Raw genomic sequence first — 26,832 nt, 5'->3', positions numbered from 1 at the left:
TTTGTTTCCTATTCTACTGACATAGTGGGAATGAATACAAACTTAATCGATTCCACTCCTTCATCAAAACAAGCAGTGAACATTTGAAATTCACCCTCACATTGATTAAGAGGGATGGAGGGAGGAATTCCCTGTTATGCGGAGACAGCTTCTACCCTACACCCATAAAAAAGAGCCTCCCCATTAGCCAATACAGTTGCATACATAGTCACTCTGTGTACTACAAATCCTATGTCAAACAAACCGACCATCTGGATGAGCGTTTCAGACAGCGGGGTTACGCAGAGGAATGGCTGCATGACGCAAGGTAATGTTATAAAAATATCCCCCAGGATGACAGCCTCACGCCCAAACATCCCCGCCCTGCTGACCAACGCATTTAATGCTTCCTTCAGTACTCCCCACTTGGTAAACAGTTCAACCACATCATTAAAAAAACACTGATACATCTTGAGCACTGATCCACAAGTGCAAAAGACGTTTAAAGAACACCCGCGGGTAGTCTTCAGATGCGCCCCCAACATCAGTCAAATGGTGATGAGGTCTGATCTTCCACCAGTGCTACGCAGTACCTTTCTAGACAATGTGCCGGACGGTAACTAGATGTGGCGGATGCACAGTGTAACTTCACGAACAAATGCAAAATATTCAATCACCCTATTATGGGCAAGGCCATTAAGATTAATGTGATATACCTGATCAGGTGTATTTGTGGTCTATGCTATGAAGGAAAAAGAAAATGAGCTCTGAAAACAAGGTTAGCAGAACACAGGAACGTGTTATCAGGACCCTTGACCAGAGAAACCCTGTGGCTGTGCATTTCATGGAGGCTCATCACAACATTAGCTCTTTGAGATACATTGGCATCGAACATGACTAAAAGACTAAAAGCATTGTATTGGATTCACCGTTTATGTGCCATGTCTCCAAGAGGTCTGAACCGAGTTTGATATCAGACCATTTCTTACCTGAATATGTTACTTTACTTTGATTTGTCTTGCCTTCCAGGTTACCCACTTGGTCATTTTGTAAATTTATATTATTTTCTGGAACCATTACCTGTACCCATCTCATTCTTATTTAATTATTAGAGATATCCAAATGTTTTTTGCACCCACCATACGTCTTATCCGCAATGGTTATGTGAGGTGAAATGTGTATATTGTAATGACCTGGCTAGACCATAAAGGAACAATTGTCCAGTCGGAGGTTTGAGTTTACGAATTCACAGTTTATTAACCCAACTCCACACAGGCTACTGTTTGGCTGTAGCCCACTCCAAATAAATGAAAGATACCCATATATAACAACCGTAACCTTCTCTTGTGAAGACCAGACGTAAGAGAGCAAACGGTCGTAACTTGCAATGCTCCATCCCCCTGCCACCAGTGAGCTGAGATAAGGCGGAGCTTTACCTAGCATAGACTTATAGATGACCAGGAGCCAGTGGGTCTGGCGATGAATATGTAGCGAGGGCCAGCCGACTAGAGCATGGTACGAGGCCAGGCCCAGGAAGCTCTTCAGCTGATGCTGGTTGGTGGGTGTGGGCCAGTCGAGGACAGCCCCCACCTTGTCGTCCATGGTGCTGATACCCTCCTTCCCCTCTCGGTGGCCCAAGAAGGACACATCTCTCCTCATGAAGTGGCACTTTTCGGGGTGGAGCTTCAGGCCTGAGGCAGCCACCCTCTCCAGCACACGCCTTAGCGCCCCCAGGGCTGACTGGAAGGAGCTGCCCTGGGCCAGGATGTTGTTGAGGTATACCAGACACTCCTGTCAGAGGATGCCATCCAGCACCCTGTCCATCAAACGCTCAAAAGTAGCTGGAGCGTTGCACAGGCCCGAAGCACAGGACCTTGAACTGCCAGTGTCCTCTGTTAGTGGAGAATGCAGTTTTGGCTGGGGTATGAGTCCTTCCTGGTTACCTCATTCAGCCGCCTGTCTACAGGTCTAACTGGCAGCCTGTGCTCCTAAGAAAGTCCAACACCAGGATACAAGGGTCCCACACAGGATGAGGCACAGCCCGGCCCCCTACTGTCAGAGTCATTATTCCCACCCTTCATGGGTGCCAGCTCACCTGTGACTGTGCGGAGCAGCAAAGTTGTGGGCTCAAACTGAGTCCAACCTAGCACTATACCTGGCCTCACTAGGGTTACTGTGGACCCAGTGTCCACCAGGGCAGAGCAGGGCACCCCCTCCACAGTGACAGGGACATGACAAAAGTCCCCAACACAGGTCCGGCCCACCACAACAGGCTCCATACGCTTGCCCTCGTCTGCTTCTGGGGGAGATTTGCTCCCTGGTCCATGTCAGTGGGCTCCTCCTGAAAATGTGGTGGTTGGGAAAGAGAGCCAGGGGTTCACATTGCCCCGTTATGCAGACCACGAGCCGTTTCCTTGAGCTCTGGGGGACATGGGGCAATCCCGGCGCAGATGGGCTGGCCACATCCCCAGCAGACCCTGGGACCAGGGCATGTGTTTCGTGCAGCCTGTAACGACACAGCACGAATGAGTTCAGTAATTCCAGCCACCCATGCATGCTTTTCTGGGCTGCTCTGCCCCCCAGCCCGCACAGTGGGTCTGTCTCCCTGCACTCCCACCGAAGCCCCAAAGGGCACTGCAGTTGACTATCTTCATTCGACCACCCCCCAAAATGAGCTACCAGTTCAAGCTGAGAATGAAAAGCTTCCCAATCCGCCTTACCGGAGTACTTCAGGGTCTTAATAGATATGGACGCAATCGGGAACTGGGCGCCGCCATGTTTGTTCACATCCTGAGCCCCAGATTCCTCGTCCCGCAGCGTCGACGTCACCCCTTCAGTCCGCCCACCAGAATCTGCACTAAGCACAATCGACAAAGCACTCATGCCCGCTTCAGCCGCCATCAATCTAGCGGTCTCCCTCAAGCGGCCTCTGTGCTCCAATGCCCTGGTGTTCTCCTCAGCCAGATCCTCCGACATCCATGCACACGCACTTCCTTGGCCATAATTGTCCCCTACCTCCACCTTCACTTTAGGATTTATCCGGTATGAAGGTAAGATCCAGATGCAGACACGTCGAATTAACAATGGTTTAATAATCCAACAGGGGCAGGCAATAGACAGGTCAAGGCAGACAGGGGTCAGTAAACCAGAGGTGGGGCAATGGACGGCAGGCAGGCTCAGGGTAGGAATCAAATCAAATTTATTTTTATATAGCCCTTCGTACATCAGCTGATATTCTCAAAGTGCTGTACAGAAACCCAGCCTAAAACCCCAAACAGCAAGCAAAGCATGTGAAAGAAGCACGGTGGCTAGGAAAAACTCCCTAGGAAAAACTCCCTAGAAAGGCCAAAAACCTAGGAAGAAACCTAGAGAGGAACCAGGCTATGAGGGGTGGCCAGTCCTCTTCTGGCTGTGCAGGGTGGATATTATAACAGAACATAGTCAAGATGTTAAAATGTTAAAATGTTCATAAATGACCAGCATGGTCAAATAATAATAATCATAGTAGTTGTCGAGGGTGCAACAAGCACGTCCGGTGAACAGGTCAGGGTTCCATAGCCGCAGGCAGAACAGTTGAAACTGGAGCAGCAGCACGGCCAGGTGGACTGGGGACAGCAAGGAGTCATCATACCAGGTAGTCCTGAGGCATGGTCCTAGGGCTCAGGTCCTCCGAGAGAAAGACAGAAAGAGAGAAAGAGAGAATTAGAGAGAGCATATTTAAATACACACAGGACACCGGATAAGACAAGAGAAATACTTCAGATGTAACAGACTGACCCTAGCCCCCCGACACATAAACTACTGCAGCATAAATACTGGAGGCTGAGACAGGAGGGATCAGAAGACACTGTGGCCCCATCCGATGATACCCCCGGACAGGGCCAAACAGGCAGGATATAACCCCACCCACTTTGCCAAAGCACAGCCCCCACACCACTAGAGGGATGTCTCCAACCACCAACTTACCGTCCAAAGACAAGGCCGAGTATAGCCCACAACGATCTCCGCCATGGCACAACCCAAGGGGGGGGCGCCAACCCAGACAGGAAGACCACGTCAGTGACTCAACCCACTCAAGTGACGCACCCCTCCCATGGACGGCATGGAAGAACACCAGTAGGCCAGTGACTCAGCCCCTGTAGAAGGGTTAGAGGCAGAGAATCCCAGTGGAAAGAGGGGAACCGGCAAGGCAGAGACAGCAAGGGCGGTTCGTTGCTCCAGCCTTTCCGTTCACCTTCACACTCCTGGGCCAGACTATACTTAATCATAGGACCTACTGAAGAGATAAGTCTTCAGTAAAGACTTAAAGGTTGAGACTGAGTCTGCGTCTCTCACATTGGTAGGCAGACCATTCCATAAAAATGGAGCTCTATAGGAGAAAGCCCTACCTCCAGCCGTTTGCTTAGAAATTCTAGGGACAATTAGGAGGCCTGCGTCTTGTGACCGTAGCGTACATGTAGGTATGTAGGGCAGGACCAAATCGGAAAGATAAGTAGGAGCAAGCCCATGTAATGCTTTGTAGGTTAGCAGTAAAACCTTGAAATCAGCCCTTGCCTTAACAAGAAGCCAGTGTAGGGAGGCTAGCACTGGAGTAATATGATCAAATTTTTTGGTTCTAGTCAGGATTCTAGCAGCCGTATTTAGCACTAACTGAAGTTTATTTAGTGCTTTATCCGGGTAGCCGGAAAGTAGAGCATTGCAGTAGTCCAGCCTAGAAGTAACAAAAGCATGGATTAATTTTTCTGCGTCATTTTTGGACAGAAAATCTCAGTGCTATGATGGGGTCTAAAACCAGACTGAAGCATTTCGTATACATTGTTTGTCTTCAGGAAGGCAGTGAGTTGGAAGAGGTCAATAATCGAGAGGTGGGGCAAAGGTAGAGGTTGGCAGGCAGGCTCAGGGGCAGGCAGAGTGGTCAGGCAGGCGCCTCAGTGTCAGGACAGGCAAGGGTCAAAACCAGGAGGGCGAGAATAAGAGAGACTGGAAAAGCAGGAGCTGAGAACAAAAATGCTGGTTGACTTGAAAAACAAGACGAACTGGCAACAGACAAACAGAAAACACAGGTATAAATATACAGGGGATAATGGGGAAGATGGGTGACACCTGGAGGGGGTGGACGCAATCACAAAGACAGGTGAAACAGATCAGGGTGTGACCGGATTCCCTCGAAGCATTTTCAACCCCCGTTCTCACGTACGTTAGCTAGCCACGGTAGTCAGCTAGCTAGCTGGCTAACTTTTATCTACGTTTTTACTTCTGACACCAATGTAATGACCTAGATAGATCATAAAGGAACAATTGTCCAGACTGAGAATTGAGCCAAATGAAAGATACCCGTATAAAACAACTGTGACCTCTTGTGAAGACCAGACGTAAGAGAGAGAACAATGGCTAAACGGTCTTAACTTGCAATGATCCATCCCCCTGCAAACCCCCCCCTGCCCCATCAGAACAGTCCAGGCATCCACATGATTGGCAGATAGCAGGTTGATTGGTATGTCGGACCCCGCGAACACTGAGTACTGGTAAGTACAACACAACCAACTAACAGCATAACACATAACACAGCTGTCTGTGCGGGTCGCTACAATATTTTGGGATGCGAACACTTAGTGTGTTTGACCTGACGAAGATCCATTTCGGATCAAAACTTTTCAATAAGGCGGTGAATTGGGAGCTTTAACACTGTGCGGGCCTGCTTGTTCTATACTAGTATTCTTTATTAGCCCAGCACCTATGTTTTTAAGGATGTGCGTATGACCACAAACCTTTCTAATGAATACAAACGTATCATCATGAGCATTTTTTATTTCACCAATATTTAACCAGGTAAGCTAGTTGAGAACAAGTTCTCATTTACAACTGCATCGTGGCCAAGATAAAGCAAAGCAGTGCGACAGAAACAACAACACAGAGTTACACATGGAATAAACAAGCGTACAGTCAATAACACAATAGAAAAAAATAAAGTCTATATACAGTGTGTGCAAATGGCATGAGGAGGTAAGGCAATAAATAGGCCATAATAGCAAAGTAATTACAATTTAGCAGATTATCATGAGTGATAGATGAGCAGATGATGATGAGCAGATGGTGTGTAAGGAGTGATACTGGTTTGCAAAAGAGCAGCAAAGTAAATAAAAACAATATGTGGGATGAGGTAGGTAGATTGGGTGGGCTATTTACAGATGGACTATGTACAGCTGCAGCGATCGGATAGCTGATGTTTAAAGTTAGTGAGGGAAATGTAAGTCTCCAGCTTCGGCGATTTTTGCAATTCGTTCCAGTCACTGGCAGCAGAGAACTGGAAGGAAAGGCGGCCAAATCAGGTGTTGGCTTTGGGGATGACCAGTGAGATATACCTGCTGGAGCACATGCTACGGGTGGGTGTTGTTATCGTGACAAGTGAGCTGAGATAAGGCGGAGCTTTACATAGCATAGACTTATAGATGACCTGGAGCCAGTGGGTCTGGCAACGAATATGTAGCGAGGGCCAGCCGACTAGAGCATACAGGTCGCAGTGGTGGGTGGTATAAGGCGCTTCGGTAACAAAACGGATGGCACTGTGATAGACTACATCCAATTTGCTGAGTAGAGTATTGGAAGCTATTTTGTAGATGACGTCGCTGAAGTCGAGGATCGGTAGGATAGTCATTTTACTAGGGTAAGTTTGGCGGCATGAGTGAAGGAGGCTTTGTTGCGAAATAGAAAGCTGATTCTAGATTTGCTTTTGGATTGGAGATGTTTGATATGAGTCTGGAAGGAGAGTTTACAGTCTAGCCAGACACCTAGGTATTTGTAGTTGTCCACGTATTCTAGGTCAGAGCCGTCCAGAGTAGTGATGCGAGTCGGGCGGGCGGGTGCGGGCAGCGAACGGTTAAAGCATGCATTTGGTTTTACTAGCGTTTAAGAGCAGTTGGAGGCCACGGAAGGAGTGTTGTATGGCATTGAAGCTCGTTTGGAGGTTAGTTAACACAGTGTCCAAAGAAGGGCCAGATGTATACAGAATGGTGTCGTCTGCGTAGAGGTGGATCAGGGAATCACCAGCAGCAAGAGCGACATCGTTGATATATACAGAGAAAAGAGTTGGCCTGAGAATTGAACCCTGTGGCACCCCCATAGAGACTGCCAGAGGTCTAGACAATAGGCCCTTCGATTTGACACACTGAACTCTGTCTGCGAAGCTGTTGGTGAACCAGGCGAGGCAGTCATTTGAGAAACCAAGGCTATTGAGTCTGCCAATAAGAATACGGTGATTGACAGAGTCGAAAGCCTTGGCCAGATCCATGAAGACGGCTGCACAGGACTGTCTTTTATCGATGGCGGTTATGATATCGTTTAGTACCTTGAGCGTGGCTGAGGTGCACCCATGACCAGCTCAGAAACCGGATTGCACAGCGGAGAAGGTACGGTGGGATTCAAAATTGTCAGTGATCTGTTTATTAACTTGGCTTTCGAAGACTTTAGAAAGGCAGGGCAGGATGGATATAGGTCTGTAACAGTTTGGGTCTAGAGTGTCACCCCCTTTGAAGAGGGGGATGACTGCGGCAGCTTTCCAATCTTTAGGGATCTCGGACGATACGAAAGAGAGGTTGAACAGACTGGTAATAGGGGTTGCAACAATGGAGGCGGATAATTTTAGAAAGAGGGGGTCCAGATTGTCTAGCCCAGCTGATTTGTACGGGTCCAGGTTTTGCAGCTCTTTCAGAATATCTGCTATCTGGATGTGGGTGAAGGAGAAGCTGGGGAGGCTCGGGCAAGTAGCTGCGGGGGGTGCGGAGCTGTTGGCCGGGGTTGGGGTAGCCAGGAGGAAAGCATGGCCAGCTGTAGAGAAATGCTTATTGAAATTTTCGATTATCATGCATTTATCGGTGGTGACCGTGTTACCTAGCCTCAGTGCAGTGGGCAGCTGGGAGGAGGTGCTCTTGTTCTCTATGGACTTTACAGTGTCCCAAAACTTTTTGGAGTTAGAGCTACAGGATGCACATTTTTGTTTGAAAAAGATAGCCTTTGCCTTCCTGACTGACTGTGTGTATTGGTTCCTGACTTCCCTGAACAGTTGCATATCGCGGGCACTATTCGATGCTATTGCAGTCCACCACAGGATGTTTTTGTGCTGGTCAAGGGCAGTCAGGTCTGGAGTGAACCAAGGGCTATATCTGGTCTTAGTTCAATTTTTTTTGAAAGGGGCATGCTTATTTAAGATGGTGAGGAAATTACCTTTAAAGAACGACTAGGCATCCTCGACTGATGGGATGAGGTCAATATCCTTCCAGGAAACCTGGGCCAGGTCCTGCTCGCAGAAGTGTTTTAGGGAGTGTTTGATAATGATGAGGGGTGGTCGTTTGACCGAGGACCCATAGCGGATGCAGGCAATGAGGCAGCGATCGCTGAGATCCTGATTGAAAACAGCAGAGGTGTATTTAGAGGGCAAGTTGGTCAGGATAATATCTATGAGGGTGCCCATGTTTACGGATTTAGTGTTGTACCTGGTGGTTTCCTTGACAATTTGTGTGAGATTGAGGGCATCTAGCTTAGATTGTAGGACTGCTGGGGTGTTAAGCATATCCCAGTTTAGGTCACCTAACAGAATGAACTCTGAAGATAGATGGGGGGCAATCAATTCACATATGGTGTCCAGGGCACAGCTGGGAGCTGAGGGGGGTCTATAACAGGCGGCAACAGTGAGACTTATTTCTGGAGAGATGAATTTTTTTATTAGAAGCTCGAATTGTTTGGGCATAGACCTGGAAAGTATGACAGAACTTTGCAAGCTATCTCTGCCGTAGATTGCAACTCCTCCCCCTTTGGCAGTTCTATCTTGATGGAAAATGTTGTAGTTAGGTATGGAAATCTCCGAATTTTTGGTGGCCTTCCTAAGCCAGGATTCAGACACGGCAAGGACATCAGGGTTGGCGGAGTGTGCTAAAGCAGTGAGTAAAACAAACATAGGGAGGAGGCTTCTGATGTTAACATGCATGAAATCAAGGCTTTTTCGATTATAGAAGTCAACAAATGAGTGCCTGAGGACACGCAGGGCCTGGGTTAGCCTCCACATCACCCGAGGAACAGAGGATTAGTATGGTGAGGGTACGGCTAAAGGATAGCAAAACTGGTCGTCAAGTGCGTTGGGGATAGAGAATAAAAGGAGCAGATTTCTGGGTGTGGTAGAATAGATTCAGGGCATAATGTGCAGACGGGTATGGTGGAGTGCGGGTACAGTGGAGGTAAGCCCAGGCACTGAGTGATGATAAGAGAGGTTGCATCTCTGTACACGCTGGTTATACTGGGTGAGGTCACCGCATGTGTGGGAGGTGGGACAAAGGAGGTATCTGAGGCATGTACAGTGGGACTAGGGGCTCCGCAGTAAACTAAAACAGGGATAACTATCCTAAACAACAGTATACAAGGCATATTGACATTTGAGAGAGACATAAAGCAATCACAGGTGTTGATTGGGAGAGATAGCTAAGACAACAACGGGTAAGACAACAACAGCTAATCAGCTAAGACAACAACAACAGGTAAAATGGCGATGAATGGGCAGAGAGGGTCGGTTAACTACACACAGGGCCTGAGTTCGGGGCTAGGGCCGACAGATAAACAAAGGTAAACAAAGTGGAATACCGTGATAAATGAACAGTCCAGCAGGCATCAGCTATGTAGCCAAGTGATCATAGGGTCCAGTGTACAGCAATAGATGGAACAGGGAAGCCGCGGGGTAGTCGTTCCTATGCTAGCACGCGGGAGACACGGCGTTTAAAGTTAGCTGGCCGGGGTAAGTAGAAGCGTCTGCTCTGACGTCCGGCAAAGGCCGGTTGAAGGCACAGCGGATGGAATTACGTCTGTGGACCAGTCATGGTGGTGCGGCGGGGCGCCGTGTCGACGAAGGGACCGGGCCAGATGGCGAAAGAGGTATTGTAGTTGTGGTAAGTTCGTTTGCTAGCCGGGAGATGCGCCTGGCTCAGGGCTAGCGTCGGGGCTGGGTCACTCAGTGGCAGCTAGCTAGCTGTGATGATCAGGAGTAATGGTCCAGGGTTAACGGCAGGAATCCGGTGTTGTAGTGGAGAAAAACAGTCCGAGGCTGGCAGGTATTATCCAGGCTAAAAAAAGGCTGGTGCCTGAGCAGAGGGTAAAGGCCTCTAGCAGTGGCTAACAATGACTAAATAGCTAGTAGCTAATTAGCAGGCTAGCTTCCGATGAAAGTTTTGGCTATAAGGTCTAAAGAAAATAGCGGATCCGTGTCACATTGAGTGAGGCGGGTTACCAGAAGGTATATTTAATTGAAAAATGGAAAAAGAGTTTGAAAAATAAATTGGAATATATACAAAAAAGACAAAATAAAAAAGTAAACGAGAGGACAACAAACCATGTCTGCACTGCTATGCCGTCTTGGGGGAAAAAGCCTCTTCTACTGTTTCTTCTACTCTTTATTGTTCACTCAGTTAAGCCTGTACTCGATTGAACTGTACATGGTGTTTTCCTGCTTTTTGCACTCTTGAACTGAGTGTTGATTCCCTGTCATGCCGCTGTGTACTGTGTATCCATTCAAAATATGCCAAGGTGAATGACTTCTGGTTGATTTGAAAGCAGTGACCTGTCATTAGTTATGCTCAGTAAGGTATAGGTACCATACAAAGGGCAGATAGTGTTGACTGTATAATATTAGAGAGAAGATAAAGTGCAGTTATTTGTGCTGTAAATTATATTGCACTGTACATTATTCATTAGTTGTTAATTATTAGTTATAGTGGGGCAACAAAGACAAAGAAACATTGTAGATTCAGTAGTAGTGGCGGTAGTCTACGCAGCACTGTAAGATCCATGTTGTATTTGTGTGTGTGTGTTTGAGAAGCCCCGTACAAACCTCCTGTAGTATGAGATCAGGCCCAAGAAGCTCTTCAGCTGATGCTGGTTGGTGGGTGTGGGCCAGTCTCGGACAACCCCCACCTTGTCGCCCATGGTGCTGATACCCTCCTTCCCCACTCGGTGGCCCAAGAAGGACACATCTCTCCTCATGAAGTGGCACTTCTTGGGGTGGAACTTCAGGCCTGCGCCAGCCACCCTCTCCAGAGCACGCCTTAGCACCCCCAGGGCTGACTGGAAGGAGCTACACTGGGCCAGGATGTTGTTGAGGTATACCAGACACTCCTGTCAGAGGATGCCATCCAGCACCCTGTCCATCAAACGCTCAAAAGTAGCTGGAGCGTTGCACAGGCCCGAAGCACAGGACCTTGAACTGCCAGTGTCCTCTGTTAGTGGAGAAGGCAGTTTTGGCTCTGGCCTCTGGGGATAGGGGCACCTGCCAGTAGCCACTGCGGAGGTCTAGTGAGGAGAACCAGGAGGACCCCTTAACCAGGTCCAGCGACTCATCGATATGTGACATGGGGTTTGAGTCCTTCCTGGTTACCTCATTCAGCCGCCTGTCTACAGGTCTAACTGGCAGCCTGTGCTCCTAAGAAAGTCCAACACCAGGATACAAGGGTCCCACACAGGATGAGGCACAGTCCTGCCCCCTACTGTCAGAGTCATTATTCCCACCCTTCGTGGGTGCCAGCTCACCTGTGACTGTGCGGAGCAGCAAAGTTGTGGGCTCAAACTGAGTCCAACCTAGCACTATATCTGGCCTCACTAGGGTTACTGTGGACCCAGTGTCCACCAGGGCAGAGCAGGGCACCCCCTCCACATTGACAGGGACATGACAAAAGTCCCCAACACAGGTCCGGCCCACCACAACAGGCTCCATACGCTTGCCCTCGTCTGCTTCTGGGGGAGATTTGCTCCCTGGTCCGTGTCAGTGGGCTCCTCCTGAAGATGGTGGTGGTTGGGAAAGAGAGCCAGGGGTTCGCACTGCCCCGTTATGCGGACCCGAGCCGTTTCCTTGAGTTCTAGGGGACATGGGGCAATCCCGGCGCAGATGGGCTGGCTGGCCACACCCCCAGCAGACCCTGGGACCAGGGCATGTGTTTCCTGTTGCCTGTAGCGACACAGCACGAATGGGTTCAGTAATTTCTGCTACCCATTTATGCTCTTCTGGCTCTGGTCTGCTCTGCCCCCCAGCCTGCACATTGGGTCTGTCTCCCTGCACCCCCACCGAAGCCCCAACTGAAGCCCCAGCCCACACGAGCTCCCTCTCCAAGGCTATCTGCATTGACTCAGGATGAGCCAGATGGCTCTGTATGCGCAGCTCCGCAGGAGAGAGTGCAAGTTTGAACTGGTCTCATGCTAGCTCGCTCTGCACGGAGGGGGGCTTGTGAGGATATGCTTGCCGAGAGAAACTCTCAATGTCATTAGCTAGCACCTGTAGTGGCTCTCCAGGCTGCCTGCGTCTATTACTCAGTTCGGAGCACAGCAACCTGGGCTGAAAACACTGTCCAAAGACCTTCCTTAGTGCTCGCACTAAAGCCCCATAATCACGTCTGTCCTCAGGGCTAATCAATTTCATACAGGACAGAACATTATCCGTGAGGCACAAAGGGCACTGCAGTTGACTATCTTCATTCGACCACCCCCCAAAATGAGCTACCAGTTCAAGCTGAGAATGAAAAGCTTCCCAATCCGCCTTACCGGAGTACTTCAGGGTCTTAACAGATATGGACGCAATTGGGAACTGGGCGTCGCCATGTTTGTTTACATCCTGAGCCCCAGATTACTCGTCCCGCAGCGTCGACGTAATCCCGTCGGTCCGCCCACCAGAATCCGCACTAAGCACAATCGACAAAGCACTCATGCCCGCTTCAGCTGCCATCATTCTAGCGGTCTCCCTCAAGCGGCCTCTGTGCTCCAATGCCCTGGTGATCTCCTCAGCCAGATCCTCCGATGTCCATGCACACACACCTCCTTGGCCATAATTGTCCCCTACCTCCACCTTCACTTTATCCGGTATGAAGGTAAGATCCAGATGCAGACACGTCGAATTAACAATGGGTTAATAATGCAACAGGGGCAGGCAATAGACAGGTCAAGGAAGGAAGGGATTAGTGACCAGAGGTGGGGCAATGGACGGCAGGCAGGCTCAGGGTCAGGGTAGGAAGAGGTCAATAATCGAGAGGTGGGGCAAAGGTACAGGTCGGCAGGCAGCCTCAGGGTCAGGCAGAGTGGTCAGGCAGGCACCTCAGCGTCAGGACAGGCAAGGGTCAAAACCAGGAGGGCGAGAATAAGAGAGACTGGAAAAGCAGGAGCTGAGAACAAAAATGCTGGTTGACTTGAAAAACAAGACGAACTGGCAACAGACAAACAGAAAACACAGGTATAAATATACAGGGGATAATGGGGAAGATGGGTGACACCTGGAGGGGGGTGGAGGCAATCACAAAGACAGGTGAAACAGATCAGGGTGTGACAGGATTCCCTCGAAGAATTTTCAACCACCGTTGTCACATACGTTAGCTAGCCACGGTAGTCAGCTAGCTAGCTGGCTAACTTTTATCTACATTTTTACTTCTGAGTGAGCCAAATAAATGAAAGATACCCGTATAAAACAACCGTGACCTTCTCTTGTGAAGACCAGACGTAAGAGAGAGAACAATGGCTAAACGGTCTTAACTTGCAATGCTCCATCCCCCTGCCAACCCTCCCCACCACTACATCAACCACCAGGATGCCCAGCATCAGAACAATCCAGGCATTCCTGTGATTGGCAGATAGCAGGCTGATTGGTATGTCGGACCCCGCGAACACTGAGTACTGGTAAGTACAACACAACCAACTAACAGCATAACACATAACCCACAGCTGTCTGTGCGGGTCGCTGCAATATTTTGGGATGTTAACACTCAGTGTGTTTGACATGACAAAGATCCGTTCGGATCGAAACGTTGTCAATAAGGCGGTGAATTGGGAGCTTTAACAGTGTGCGGGCCTTCTTGTTCTATGCTAGTATTCTTTATTAGCCCAGCACCTATGTTTTTATGACCACAAACCTTTCTAATGAATACAAACGTATCATCATGAGCATAGCCTCTTGTTTCTTCTACTCTGTTATTGTTCACTCAGTTAAGCCTGTACTCGATTGAACTGAACATGGTGTTTTCCTGCTTTTTGCACTCTTGAACTGAGTGTTGATTCCCTGTCATGCCGCTGTGTACTTTGTATCCATTCAAAATATGCAAAGGTGAATGACTTCTGGTTGATTTGAAAGCAGTGACCTGTCATTAGTTATGCTCAGTAAGGTATAGGTACCATACAAAGGGCAGATAGTGTTGACTGTATAATATTAGAGAGAAGATAAAGTGCAGTTATTTGTGCTGTAAATTATATTGCACTGTAAATTATTCATCAGTTGTTAATTATTAGTTATAGTGGGGCAACAAAGGCAAAGAGTCATTGTAGATTCAGTAGTAGTTGCGGTAGTCTACGCAGCACTGTAAGATCCATTTGGTGTGTGTGTGTGTGTGTGTGCTTGTCTGTAATTTGAGGACCAAGCAGTTAGAAAACAGAGAGAGAGAATGATGAAGACTGTCCTCAGAGATTTGTAAAATTTCAAACCAATATTAGCACTTTTCCCCTCTTTCCAGGAAACCCCTACTTGTTATATAATACAAAGCTAGCATTTCCTACTATACATCAACAACCATATTTTGGTCCCCTTCTCCTCCAACCCAGCACTAAGACCCAGGATTCACATTGATGTGTTCCATCTGACTCCCAGTCAGACATGGCAGTTGTATGGCGCGATTTCCGTGCCAACAGAACATTTATTTGAATTCAATCATTTTGAATTAAAACATTGAATTTGAATTAGATATTTTTGAATTTGTAATGCACAAACGTAATAATTGAATTCACAAATGTAACTTATATTTCATGATTTGAAACTGAATCGAATGAAAATTGCATTCAGTTTTGAAATTAAATTTAAATGTAGTTCAATTTTGAAATTCAATATTTATATTCAGCTTCAATATGGTAAATATTGCGATTTGAGATTACGGCACCAATGTAACTGACTGGGTTCAAAATCAGGCCTACTGCACAACAGCAACAACCCTTTCGTGGCAAACAGAAGGTGAAGGATTTGCGCAACCCATGTAATGAGAGTGCAACCGAGGTGGTCTGGTGATCCATGAATTTGATGAGCAACCTTGTCTGTGACCTGAAGACAGGTGTTAGTTTGACTGATGGGGTTCTAACCCACGTCTCCTGTGTGTCAGACAGCCAATTCAACTTTCCAAGTTGCTCATAATAATATATGCCATTAAGCAGATACTCTTATCCAAAGCGACTTATGCATGCATACATTTCACATATGAGTGGTGCAGGGAATCAAACCCACTTTCCTGGTGTTGCAAGCGTAATGCTCTACCAACTGAGCTACAGAGGACCACACGGACTACTCATTACGCAAGCGCGGTCACTGAACTACCTGTGTTACACATCACCCCCCTTTGACCTCCTTGAAGAGACCCATCCAAGTAACAGGACCAATGCCTGTACTTTAGCTTAGCAGGCTAACACAGTCATAACCCAGTCAGTCACATGTTACCCTTACAATGACTACCCTTGCCGGAGACTTGAAACTAACATATCTAACACAAACTAAAGCATGTCAAACTAGATTACCAAACCATGCTCTCTTGATAAGTAACCTTGCTGGATCTTGAAGACTTGTGGCCAAAACCAGTCTGTAAGTAATTTTTTGGGGCCCCCCAAAGTTTTGAGTGTAGTTTTTAGTCAAAAGAATGCTAATAATTCAGCTAGTTGACTACCCCTGGTGTAATCGATGGGAATCTGTGAAACTCAATCCTCAGCCTGAAGTGTTGCCCCTTGCACAATTGAAACTGGCATTTTTCAATAGCACGATGGGTTGGATTGCTTCAGGAAAGAGGTCACATGTTTGCGAGGCAGAGGTCCTGAGTTTGAGTCTTGATATTAGTTGAATCAGGAGGAAGCGTTACTCGCAGCGTGATATCCTTTACAATGGTGCTGCTGAAGTTGGATCTAAAATCCTAGAGCCATATTCATACAAAGAAAATAAATTCTACATGCCACATTGGCTTCAGAAACCATACCTACCGCTAGCTTCTGTTTACCAGACAGCATTTGATTCTATCTGTTCTCCGGTAGCTTTCCTGGCTGGCAAAGTACCAGGATGTTGTTTTTAGGTTTTTAATCTGAATTTAGATAACTACATTTGAAAACTGAATCTAAATGCATCTGAGAAGTTAAATGCAGAAAATGAATGCAATGTTTACCATATCAAAACTAATATATAAATATTGAATTTGAAAATGGAATTAAACTGAAATAGATTTTTTTTACTGAATACAATATTAATTTGATTCCGTTTCAAATCACGAAATACAAGTTCAATTTGTAAATTCAATGATAAAATCTTAATATTAATTCAAAATTATGGAATTCAAATACAATTTTTGTTTGCAATTAAATCGCTCCATACTGTCACGGTGAGCACTACTGGTGGAGAAGTCAGGTGCAGGAGAGCAGAGAGTTGTGAACAGGCACACACTTTATTTGGGCAGAGGCAATAAAACAGACAAACGCCACTGCATCAAAACCTCCAGCCAAAGGATAAAGTGCAAGGCGCGAAACAGTCACAAAAAAATGAGCAAATGTTACAATAAACAACCTTCGTGAAATACCACGGAAATAACGGGAAAAAACCCAGCCTGGCGCGTACACACGAAACACGTAACAAATACAATTTTACACAAAGACAAAGAATAAATACATGCAGTGTGATCAGTGTGATCAGTGGCGGTTCTAGACCATTTCAACTGCACAGAAATTCGAACTGTCTCCACCAACCATGCGTCATTCAGGACATGCACTGTGCAGCTGGGTGAGGTGGGTTTGCCTTTGCTGCTGGATACTGGCGCTGCGGTGTCATTGCTCAACCTTGCCACTTACTACAAGTTTTTCAGTCACCTACCACTCCAACAGCCCTCCACTGCCCTGTGTGGGTACGGTAGATCCAAGATAGACATTGTAGGCACCCTCCAGGTCCCAGTACACTACGGCACCAAGCATCTGCCATCATTCACATTTCATGTTGCAAAGCGGGGTGCCAACCTCTTGGGCCTCGACCTCTTCACAGGCTTGGGATTCACACTGAGAGATGACAGTGTGTCAGCTATCCACCAGGTTACCTGCACATGGCAACAGAACTGGCCAACTCTGTTTGATGGACTGGGCTGCCTCACAGCCTTTACTCACAGGCCCCTAGTGAATCCGGAAGTGACCCCAGTCATGCAGCCCCTGCGGCGCATTCCCTTTGCACTGCGTGATGACGTCACAAAAGATCTCCAGGCACAGTTGGATGCAGGCATCATTGAGCCAGTCAACGCTGCCCCCTGGATTTCAAACTTAGTCATTGCAACCAAAAAGTCAGGTGGAATCCGGACCTGCGTGGATCTCCGTGCTGTGAACAAGGCCGTTGTCCCGGATAAGTACCCCTTGCCTACAGCTGAGGAGCTGACCGCACAATTCCATGGCTCCACGACCTTCACGAAGCTTGACCTTCGTCAGGGTTATCTTCAGGTACCCCTCCATGCAGCTAGCAGAGATCTCACTACCTTTGTCACACATGCTGGCGTGTTCAGATATACACGCATGCCTTTTGGACTTAGCTCCGCCCCCAGCTGCTTCCAGAAGGTGATGAGCACCATCCTCGCTGGAATACCTGGGGTGGCGGTCTATCTGGATGACATCGTGGTCCACGGCCCTGACCTCCACATCCATGATTATCGACTCCACAGAGTATTCAGCGCTCTACTGCAGAACAACCTGACCCTTAACGGTGGAAAGTGCACCTTTGCAGCTCCAGCCGTCGAGTTTGTGGGGTTCCGCCTGTCGGCCAAAGGCATCGCCCCACTCATGTCGAACATTGAAGCTGTCCACAGGATCCCGGAACCGACCTCAGCCTCTCAGGTGGCATCATTCTTGGGCATGACAGCTTACTACCTCCGGTTTCTGCCCCACTACTCCCAAACCACAGCGCCCCTTCACCAGCTCCTCAAGAAGGATGAGCCATGGGCCTGGACGGCAGCCTGCTCAGACGCGGTCCGCTCACTGAAGAGCCAGCTCACCACAGCCCCAGTCTTGGCTCACTTTGACCCCGTCTGCCCCACCATTGTCACATGTGACGCCTCAGCTGGAGCACTAGGAGCTGTCCTCTCACAGCTGCAGAATGGCATTGAGAGGCCCGTCGCCTTCGCCTCAAGGGCCCTGAGCCCCACAGAACAACGGTACTCTGTGGGCGAACGAGAAGCACTGGCCTGTGTCTGGGCGTGCGAAAGGTGGCACCTCTATGGCCATCTGTTCACGCTCCGAACCGACCACCAGTCCCTCACACCGCTACTGTCGGCATCAGGAACTGGCCACAAGCCACTTCGGCTGCACAGATGGGCCGACCGCCTCAGACAGTACGACTATCAGCTGAAGTTCACTCCAGGGAGGGATAACGTGGTGGCAGACCTCCTCTCACGCTCCTTTGACGCTCCTACTCCGACCGTCTTGCCAGACGACAACGAAACAGAGCTCGTACAAATGCTTTACGCTCCTCTTCAGTCAGTCGTCTCACTGGAGGAGCTGAAGCAAGCATCGGAACAGGATCCCACACTGTCTACCCTGCGCACCTACATATGCACTGGATGGCCAGCACACGTGCCGGAAGAGCTGGCGACTTTCGCCAGGGTGAAGCACGAACTGTCTTGCTGGGAAGAAGTCTGTGTCTCTCGAGGGTTTTGCACTGTGGTCCCAAGTGGTCTGCGTGCGCGTGTTCTATCCATGGCGCACGAGGGGCACTTGGGCATAGTGAAGGTCAAACAGCGATGTCGAGACCTTGTGTGGTGGCCAGGCATCGACCACGACATTGAAGCCCTGGTCAGGGATTGTGCTGCATGCCTCCTCAGTGGGAAAACAGGACAGTCCGCCCCACCCCCCCTGCAGCCTCTCGCATGGCCGTCCCGCCCCTGGGAGCACATCCAACTGGACATCTGTTGCGAGATCCATGGTCACGCAGTCCCTCACCATCAGCGCTTCCTGGTGGTGGTGTATGACCTCCACTCTAAGTGGTCAGAAGTGGTTCCTGTCGGAACTGTCACAGCACAGGCCATCGTGGACATCCTAGACAGCCTGTTCACAAGGTGGGGCCTGCCCCTCACCCTTACCACGGACAATGGGCCCCAGCTAATCTCTGCCGAGTACTCCTCATATCTCAGCAACAAGGGAATCAAACACATCCGCACGGCCTACTACAACCCACAAGCTAACGGAGGGGTGGAACGCTTCTACCAAACGCTGAAGAACGGCATCAGAGTGCACCTGGTCCAGGGGTGCACGTTCCAAACTGCTTTGAATCAAACGCTAATGCACTACAGAGCAAGCAAACACACAACAACACAGGTCTCCCCGGCATCCCTCATGCTAGGTCGTGAGATGGAACTGCCACTGGACAGACTCAGAACACAGAGAGTTGCAGAACCGGCGACTAGGTGCACCCAAGAAAAGCAGGCAGTGACCAGGCACCAAAGAGCAATGAAACAGCGTTTTGACAAGGCACACAGGGTGAAGAAGTCGATCATCCAAGTGTCTGACTGGGTCCGAGCCCGACGGCCTCAGCGGTGCAACAAAATGGCCTCATTCTGGTCGCAACCCCTGCAGGTCAGTCGACAACTGGGGCTCGCCACATTCATGTTGAGCAATGGATCACGCTGGCACGCCAGCCGCCTCAGAAAAGTCCCTGCCCCTCAAGGAATACGAATGCACACAGAACAGACATGCAGGCCAGAGACGCCACCGGATGGACCTCCCCCACCACTACCACCCGAGCCCCAGCCTCTGTGGGCTCCCCAAGGGCCAGAGCCACAAGCGGTGGCGGTTGAAGAAAGGCCTATGCGGGCACGAACTCGCCCTGCTCATCTGGGGGACTACTTAACCTCTTTTCATTCTTAGGCTCCGGTAGGTGTCTTAGTCATCCTCCAGGTTAATGGACTGAGCTGGCTAGTTTGGAGAGTCCTTCCGTTTAAGGGTTCATGTTTTATTTCTTACAGGTATCACTCTAGGTTCTTGCCCTATGGACATTTTTATATATGGTACCAGTCCCAGGTTTTGGAAAGGGGGGGGAAATGTTATGTATGGTACGACGTGCTGTACGTCATACCGTACGTTGTTATGGTTTACGACAGTGTGCTGCTTTACGGATGAATGGGTTGAACAACAGAGTGATGTACAATGTGAAACTGTGCAGATGTGCGTTCTTCTACAGCTAGGCTAGATATAACATTAGACGTTATTGTTGTCATATCATTTTCTTCACTGCATTGCAGGCATTAGCAGGCAAAAGACCATGCTCATAATCATCATCGTTGCCACTGTCTAATAACGGATGTAAAAAAAGAACGACAGCAAAAATGTGTTATAAAAATGATTTCATACTCCACATTTAGGGGGGCCACAAGGGGGTCCAACATTGTTGTCACAGGGGCACTGGCCCCCCCTGTCCCCCCCAGAACCGCTAGTGAGTGTGTTTAGGGAATCAAAACCAGGTGTGCAGGGAACAAGACAAAACAAGTGGAACAATGGAAAAATGGAGCGGCGATGGCTAGAACAAGGAGAGGAGCCGACTTCGGCGGAAGTCGTGACACATACATTTTAACCTAATGACAATAAGGGATGAAGAGGCAATCATGTGATGCATGAGTCATTCATTTAATTATTAACCAAAATATACAGCTGTCTAGCTTTCCTTTCTATAAAGAAAAGAGCGCTTGACTCTGAGGACATTTATACAGACAGAGGTGGGAGGTTGGGTAAGCAACTTACTACTGCAGATTTACTAAATGTTTTCCAGTCCAATTATAGATTATCTCAATATATGTACTGTACACATACAGTGTTTCCCTGCTTTTTACACCCTTGAACAGAGTATTTATTTCCCTGTTATATTATACATCCACCTAAATATATACTGACAAAAGCACATATAACAGTGTTGTACAGGTCGCGGAGGAACATGCAATTTTCTTGGGGGTTATGAGTGTGAGAAGGTCAGTTCTGGTGAAGGAAATTCTACTCCAAAATGAAGAAAAATAAAATGGTCCATATTATCAGGCAGGTGTGCTATTTAGCAATAAGCATGGTTGGTTTGGTTAGGTCAGGGTGTGACTAGGGTGGGTACTCTAGTTTTGTATTTCTATGTTGGCCTGGTATGGTTCCCAATCAGAGACAGCTATCTATCGTTGTCTCTGACTGGGGATCATATTTAGGCAGCCTTTTCCCACCTGTTTGTTGTGGGATCTTGCCTATGTATAGTTGCCTGCAAGCACTACATTGGCTTCACGTTTCATTTTGCTCTTTATTGTTTTCTGTGTGTTTCACTCGAATAAAGATGATGAAACCATTCCACGCTGCACCTTGGTCCGATCATTACAACAAAGTTCGTGACAGGTAATGTGACTATGCATAGATAATAAACAGTAGCAGCAGTGTAAAAATGGGGGGGGGGTCAATGCAAATAGTCCGGGTAGCTATTTGGTTAGCTGTTCAAGAGTGTTATGGCTTGGGGGTAGAAGCTCTTAAGAAGCCTTTTGGACCTAGACTTGGCGCTCCATTACCGCTTGCCGTGCGGTAGCAGAGAGAGCAGTCTATGACTAGGGTGGCTGGAGTCTTTGCCAATTTTTAGGGCCTTCCTCTGACACCGCCTGGAATAGAGGTCCTAGATGGCAGGAAGCTTGGCTCCAGTGATGTACTGGGCCGTACGCACTACCCTCTGTAGTGCCTTGTGGTCGGAGGCCGAGCAGTTGCCATACCAGGTGGTGATGCAACCACTCAGGATGCTCTTGATGGTGCGGCTGTATAACTTTTTGGGGATCTGAGGACCCATGCCAAATCTTTTCAGTCTCCTGAGGGGGAATAGGTGTTGTCGTGCCCTTTTCACGACTGTCATGGTGTGTTTGGACCATGATAGTTAGTTGGTGATGTGGACACCAAGGAACTTGAAGCTCTCAACCTGCTCCACTATAGCCCTGTCGATGAGAATGGGGGCGTACTCGGCCCTCCTTTTCCTGTAGTACACGATCTCCTTTGTCTTGATCACGTTGAGGGAGAGGTTATAATCCTGTCACCACACTGACAGGTCTCTGACCTCCTCCGTATAGGCTGTCTCATCGTTGTCGGTGATCAGGCCTACCACTGTTGTGTCGTCTGCAAACTTAATGATGGTGTTGAAGTCGTGTGTGTGACCATGCAGTCATGGGTGAACAAGGAGTACAGGAGGGAACTGAGCACACACCCCTGAGGGGCCCCCGTGTTGAGGATCAGCGTGGCAGATGTATTGTTACCTACCCTTACCACCTGGGGCCGGCCTGTCAGGAAGTCCAGGATCCAGTTGCAGAGGGAGGTGTTTTGTCCCAGGGTCCTTAGCTTATTGATGATCTTTGAGGGCACTATGGTGTTGGACGCTGAGCTGTTGTCAATGAATAGCATTCTCACGTAGGTGTTCCTTTTGTCCAGGTGGTAAAGGGCAGTGTGGATCTGTTTGGGCGGTATGCAAATTGAGTGGGTCTAGGGTTTCTGGGATAATGGTGTTGATGTGAGCCATGACCAGCCTTTCAAATCACTTCATGGCTACAGATGTGAGTGCTATGGGTCTGTAGTCATTTAGGCAGGATACCTTGGTGTTCTTGGGCACAGGGACTATGGTGCTCTGCTTGAAAGATGTTGGAATTACAGACTCGGTCAGGGACAGGTTGATAATATCAGTGAAGACAACTTGCCAGTTGTTCAGCGCATGCTCGGAGTACACATCCTGGTAATCCGTTTGGCCCTGCAGCCTTGTGAATGTTGACCAGTTTAAAGGTCTTACTCACAACGGCTACGGAGAGTGTGATCAAACAGTCATCCAGAACAGCTGGTACTTTAATGCATGCTTCAGTGTTGCTTGCCTCGACGCACGCATAGAAGTAATTTAGCTCGTCTGGTAGGCTCGTGTCATTGGGCAGCTCAAGGCTGTGCTTCCCTTTGTAGACGGTAATAGTTTGCAAGCCCTGCCACATCCGACGAGCATCAGAGCCCGTGTAGTAGTATTCAATCTTAGTCCTGTTTTGACACTTTGCCCTCCGACGAACCATCAAACAGGCAGAGCGGGATTTCTTATAAGAGTCCGGGTTAGAGTCCCGTACCTTGAAAGTGGCAGCTCTACCCTTTAGCTCAGTGAGGATGTGGCCTGTAATCCATCGCTTCTGGTTTGGGTATGTACGTATGGTCACTGTGGGGATGACGTAATTGATGCCAGTGACTGATGTGGTGTACTCCTCAATGCCATCGGTAGAATCCCAGAACATATTCCAGTCTGTGCTTGCAAAACAGTCCTGTAGCTTAGCATCTGCGTCATCTGAGCATAGCATCGCATGATTTAGCCCAACTGATGCAGCATAGTGGCTATAAATAAATAGTCTGAGGGTTACCCGTCTGCATTTACCCCCATTGGGATAATCATTAGCTAGATCACAAACTCTGAAGTCTAAACATTAGGCTAGTTATAGCAACATATTGATGACTTGAATGTCCCCAAAAAACATTTCACTGACACAGCCAACCAAGGATACACTGTAGTTATAATGTAGGCCTACAGTGTTACATTTAGCCCCGCTCTTACCTATGAGTCGGTGCCTGCTAGCGCGCATAAACCCTCCCACTTAGCATTAACAACTTATTTTTCTGGTCCTGTCCAGACCGACCATCTTTTTTGGTATTTTTTTGATCCAGACCGGCCTTGATTTCAACATCCAAGGATGTCGATTTTTGGTCCGGACCGGACCAAATCTAAATCAATCAGATGTCTATATTTGGCTCAGATTTGGTCCGGTCTGGACCATCTTGGATTTCAACGTCCACAGACGTCCGTACCGGCCTATATTTGCCCAAAGTAAACATGCACGTCTATAATTGTGTCACGTCCTGACCAGCAGAGGGAGTAATTGTATTAGTTTTGGTCAGGACGGGGCAGAGGGTTTGTGTTTTGTATGTATTTCTATGTTCTGTCTAGTTTAGTTTTTCTATGTTTAGGTTTGGGTGTTGGACTCTCAATTGGCGGCAGGTGTTTCTAGTTGCCTCTGATTGAGAGTCCTATATATAGGTGTGTGTTTGGTTTGGGTTTTTGTGGGTAGTTGTATTTGCACTGCTGTTTGTTTAGCCTGCAAAGCTGTTAGCTGTCGTTCTGTTTCTTGTTTTTTCCTGTTACTCACTTTAAATAATAATATTAAAGTATGAGTATTCAGGTACCCGCTGCGCCTTGGTCTCATCTCTTCGACAGCCGTTACAAATTGGTTTAGATTTGGTCTGGTCCAGCCTTGATTTGGCCCAAACATAGACATATATAGTTGGTTCAGATTGGTTTCTGTTCAGACCAAATTTAAACCAATCATGTACATCCATGTTTCACAAGTTTGGACAGCACAGTACAGTACAGTAAAGCACAGCAGAGTACAGTACATTACAGTCCACAGTACAGTAAAGAAAAGTAGATTATAGTACAGTGCAATGCAGGGGAGCACAGTAGTGATGTGTTGTAGTGATGTGATGTTCAAACTTGTGCAACAGCCTAGATGTCTATGATTTGTTCAGATTTGGATCTGGTCCGCACCGACCAATTGTGTAGTTGTTTGGGGTAGGAGCTCATTACAATAATACCCAGCATGTTGTGCAAGGATTTGTTTTTCACCGTTACATTTTGTTCATTCAGCAGACACTTTTATTCAGAGCAACTTAGTCGTCAGTGTATTCAACTAAGGTACAGTTGAAGTCGGAAGTTTACATACACCTTAGCCAAATACATTAAACTCATGTTTTCACAATTCCTGACATTTAATCCTTGTAAAAATCTTAGGTCAGTTGGGATCACCAATGTCACGCCCTGACCTGAGAGAGACGTTTTTCTCTGTTTAGTTAGGTCAGGGTGTGATATGGGGTGGGCATTCTATGTATTTTATTTCCATGTTTTGGCCGGGTATGGTTTCCAATCAGAGGAAGCTGTCTATCGTTGTTGTCTCTGATTGGGAGCCATACTTAGGCAGCCTTTTCCCACCTGGGTAGTGGGTAGTTATTTTCAGTTTTTGTTATTCTGTGACCTGACGGAACTGTTTGGCTGTTTTCGGTTTGTTTCTTTGTTATAGTGTTTTCATTGTCTAAATAAATATAATGAACACTCACCACGCTGCGATTTGGTCCCCTCCTTTCGACAGCCATAACAACCAATTCATTTTAAGAATATGAAATGTCAGAATAATAGTAGAGAGAATGACTTATTTCAGCTTTTATTTATTTCATCACATTCCCAGAGGGTCATAAGTTTACATACGCTCAATTAGTATTTGGTAGCATTGCCTTTAAATTGTTTAACTTGGGTCAAACGTTTCGGGTAGCCTTCCACAAGCTTCCCACTATAAATTGGGTGAATTTTGGCCCATTCCTCCTGACAGAGCTGGTGTAACTGAGTCAGGTTTGTAGGCCTCCCTGCTCCCACACGCTTTTTCAGTTCTGACCACAAATTTTCTATGGGATTGAGGTCAGGGCTTTGTGATGGCCACTCCAATACCTTGACTTTGTTGTACTTACGCCATTTTTCCACAACTTTGGAAATATGCTTGGCGTCATTGTCTATTTGGAAGACCCATTTGCGACCAAGCTGTAACTTCCTGACTGATGTCTTGAGATGTTGCTTCAATATCTCCACATAATTCTCCTTTCTCATGAAGCCATCTATTTTGTGAAGTGCACCCGTCCCTCCTGCAGCAAAGCACCCCCACAACATGATGCTGCCACCCCCATGCTTCATGGTTGGGAAGGTGTTCTTCAGCTTGCAAGCATCCCCCTTTTTCCTCCAAACGTAACAATGGTCATTATTGCCAAACAGTTCTATTTTTGTTTCATCAGACCAGAGGACATTTCTCCAAAAAGTACGATCTTTGTCCCCATGTGCAGTTGCAAACCGTAGTCTGGCTTTTTTTATGGCGGTTTTGGAGCAGTGGCTTCTTCCTTGCTGAGCGGACTTTCAGGTTATGTCGATATAGGACTCGTTTTACTGTGAATGTAGATACTTTTGTACCTGTTTCCTCCAGCATCTTCACAAGGTCCTTTGCTGTTGTTCTGGGATTGATTTGCACTTTTCACACCAAAGTACGTTCATCTCTAGGAGACAGAACGCATCTCCTTCCTGAGCGGTATGACGACTGCGTGGTCCCATGGTGTATATACTTGCATACTATTGTTTGTACAGATGAACGGGGTATCTTTCAGGCATTTGGAAATTGCTCCCAAGGATGAACCAGACTTGTGGAGGTCAAAAAATAAAATTCTGAGGTCTTGGCTGATTTTCTTTTGATTTTCCCATGAGGTCAAGCAATGAGGCACTGAGTTTGAAGGTAGGCCTTGAAATACATCCCCAGGTACACCTCCAGTTGACTCAAATTATGTCAATTAGCCTATCAGAAGCTTCTAAAGCCATGACATAATTTTCTGGAATTTTCCAAGCTGTTTAAAGGCACAGTCAACTTAGTGTATGTTAACATCTGACCCACTAGAATTGTGATACAGTGAATTATAAGTGAAATAATCTGTCTGTAAACAATTGTTGCAAAAATTACTTGTCATGCATAAAGTAGATGTCCTAACCGACTTGCCAAAACTATAGTTTGTGAACAAGAAATTTGTGGAGTGGTTGAAAAACAAGTTTTAATGACTCCAACCTAAGTGTGTGTAACCTTCCGACTTCAACTGTATATAAACACCAACATTCCACAGTAATAGCAACGACAAATAAATGTTACTGAGAATGTTATTGTAGTTAAACTTGTCTGTTGGTTTATTCTGTAGATAGCCTTCTTGTAACAAGAT

At 47.5% G+C, this 26,832-nt stretch overlaps 1 long non-coding RNA gene across 1 annotated transcript; it reads right to left on the bottom strand.

The window, feature by feature from the left end:
* Positions 1-1,210: 1,210 nt before the first annotated feature.
* Positions 1,211-15,002, bottom strand: LOC145862991 (uncharacterized). The gene is made up of 2 exons (XR_014382300.1): positions 9,607-15,002; positions 1,211-8,377 (listed from the first exon to the last, which is right to left on the bottom strand). It is a non-coding gene; the product is annotated as an uncharacterized LOC145862991 (long non-coding RNA).
* Positions 15,003-26,832: the final 11,830 nt, after the last annotated feature.

Source organism: Salmo salar, chromosome 23, assembly GCF_965601325.2.
Source record: "Salmo salar chromosome 23, fSalSal1, whole genome shotgun sequence".
Taxonomy (NCBI): domain Eukaryota; kingdom Metazoa; phylum Chordata; class Actinopteri; order Salmoniformes; family Salmonidae; genus Salmo; species Salmo salar.
Note: the sequence above shows the minus strand (reverse complement) of the source record. Positions and strands in the feature narration are given on the sequence as shown.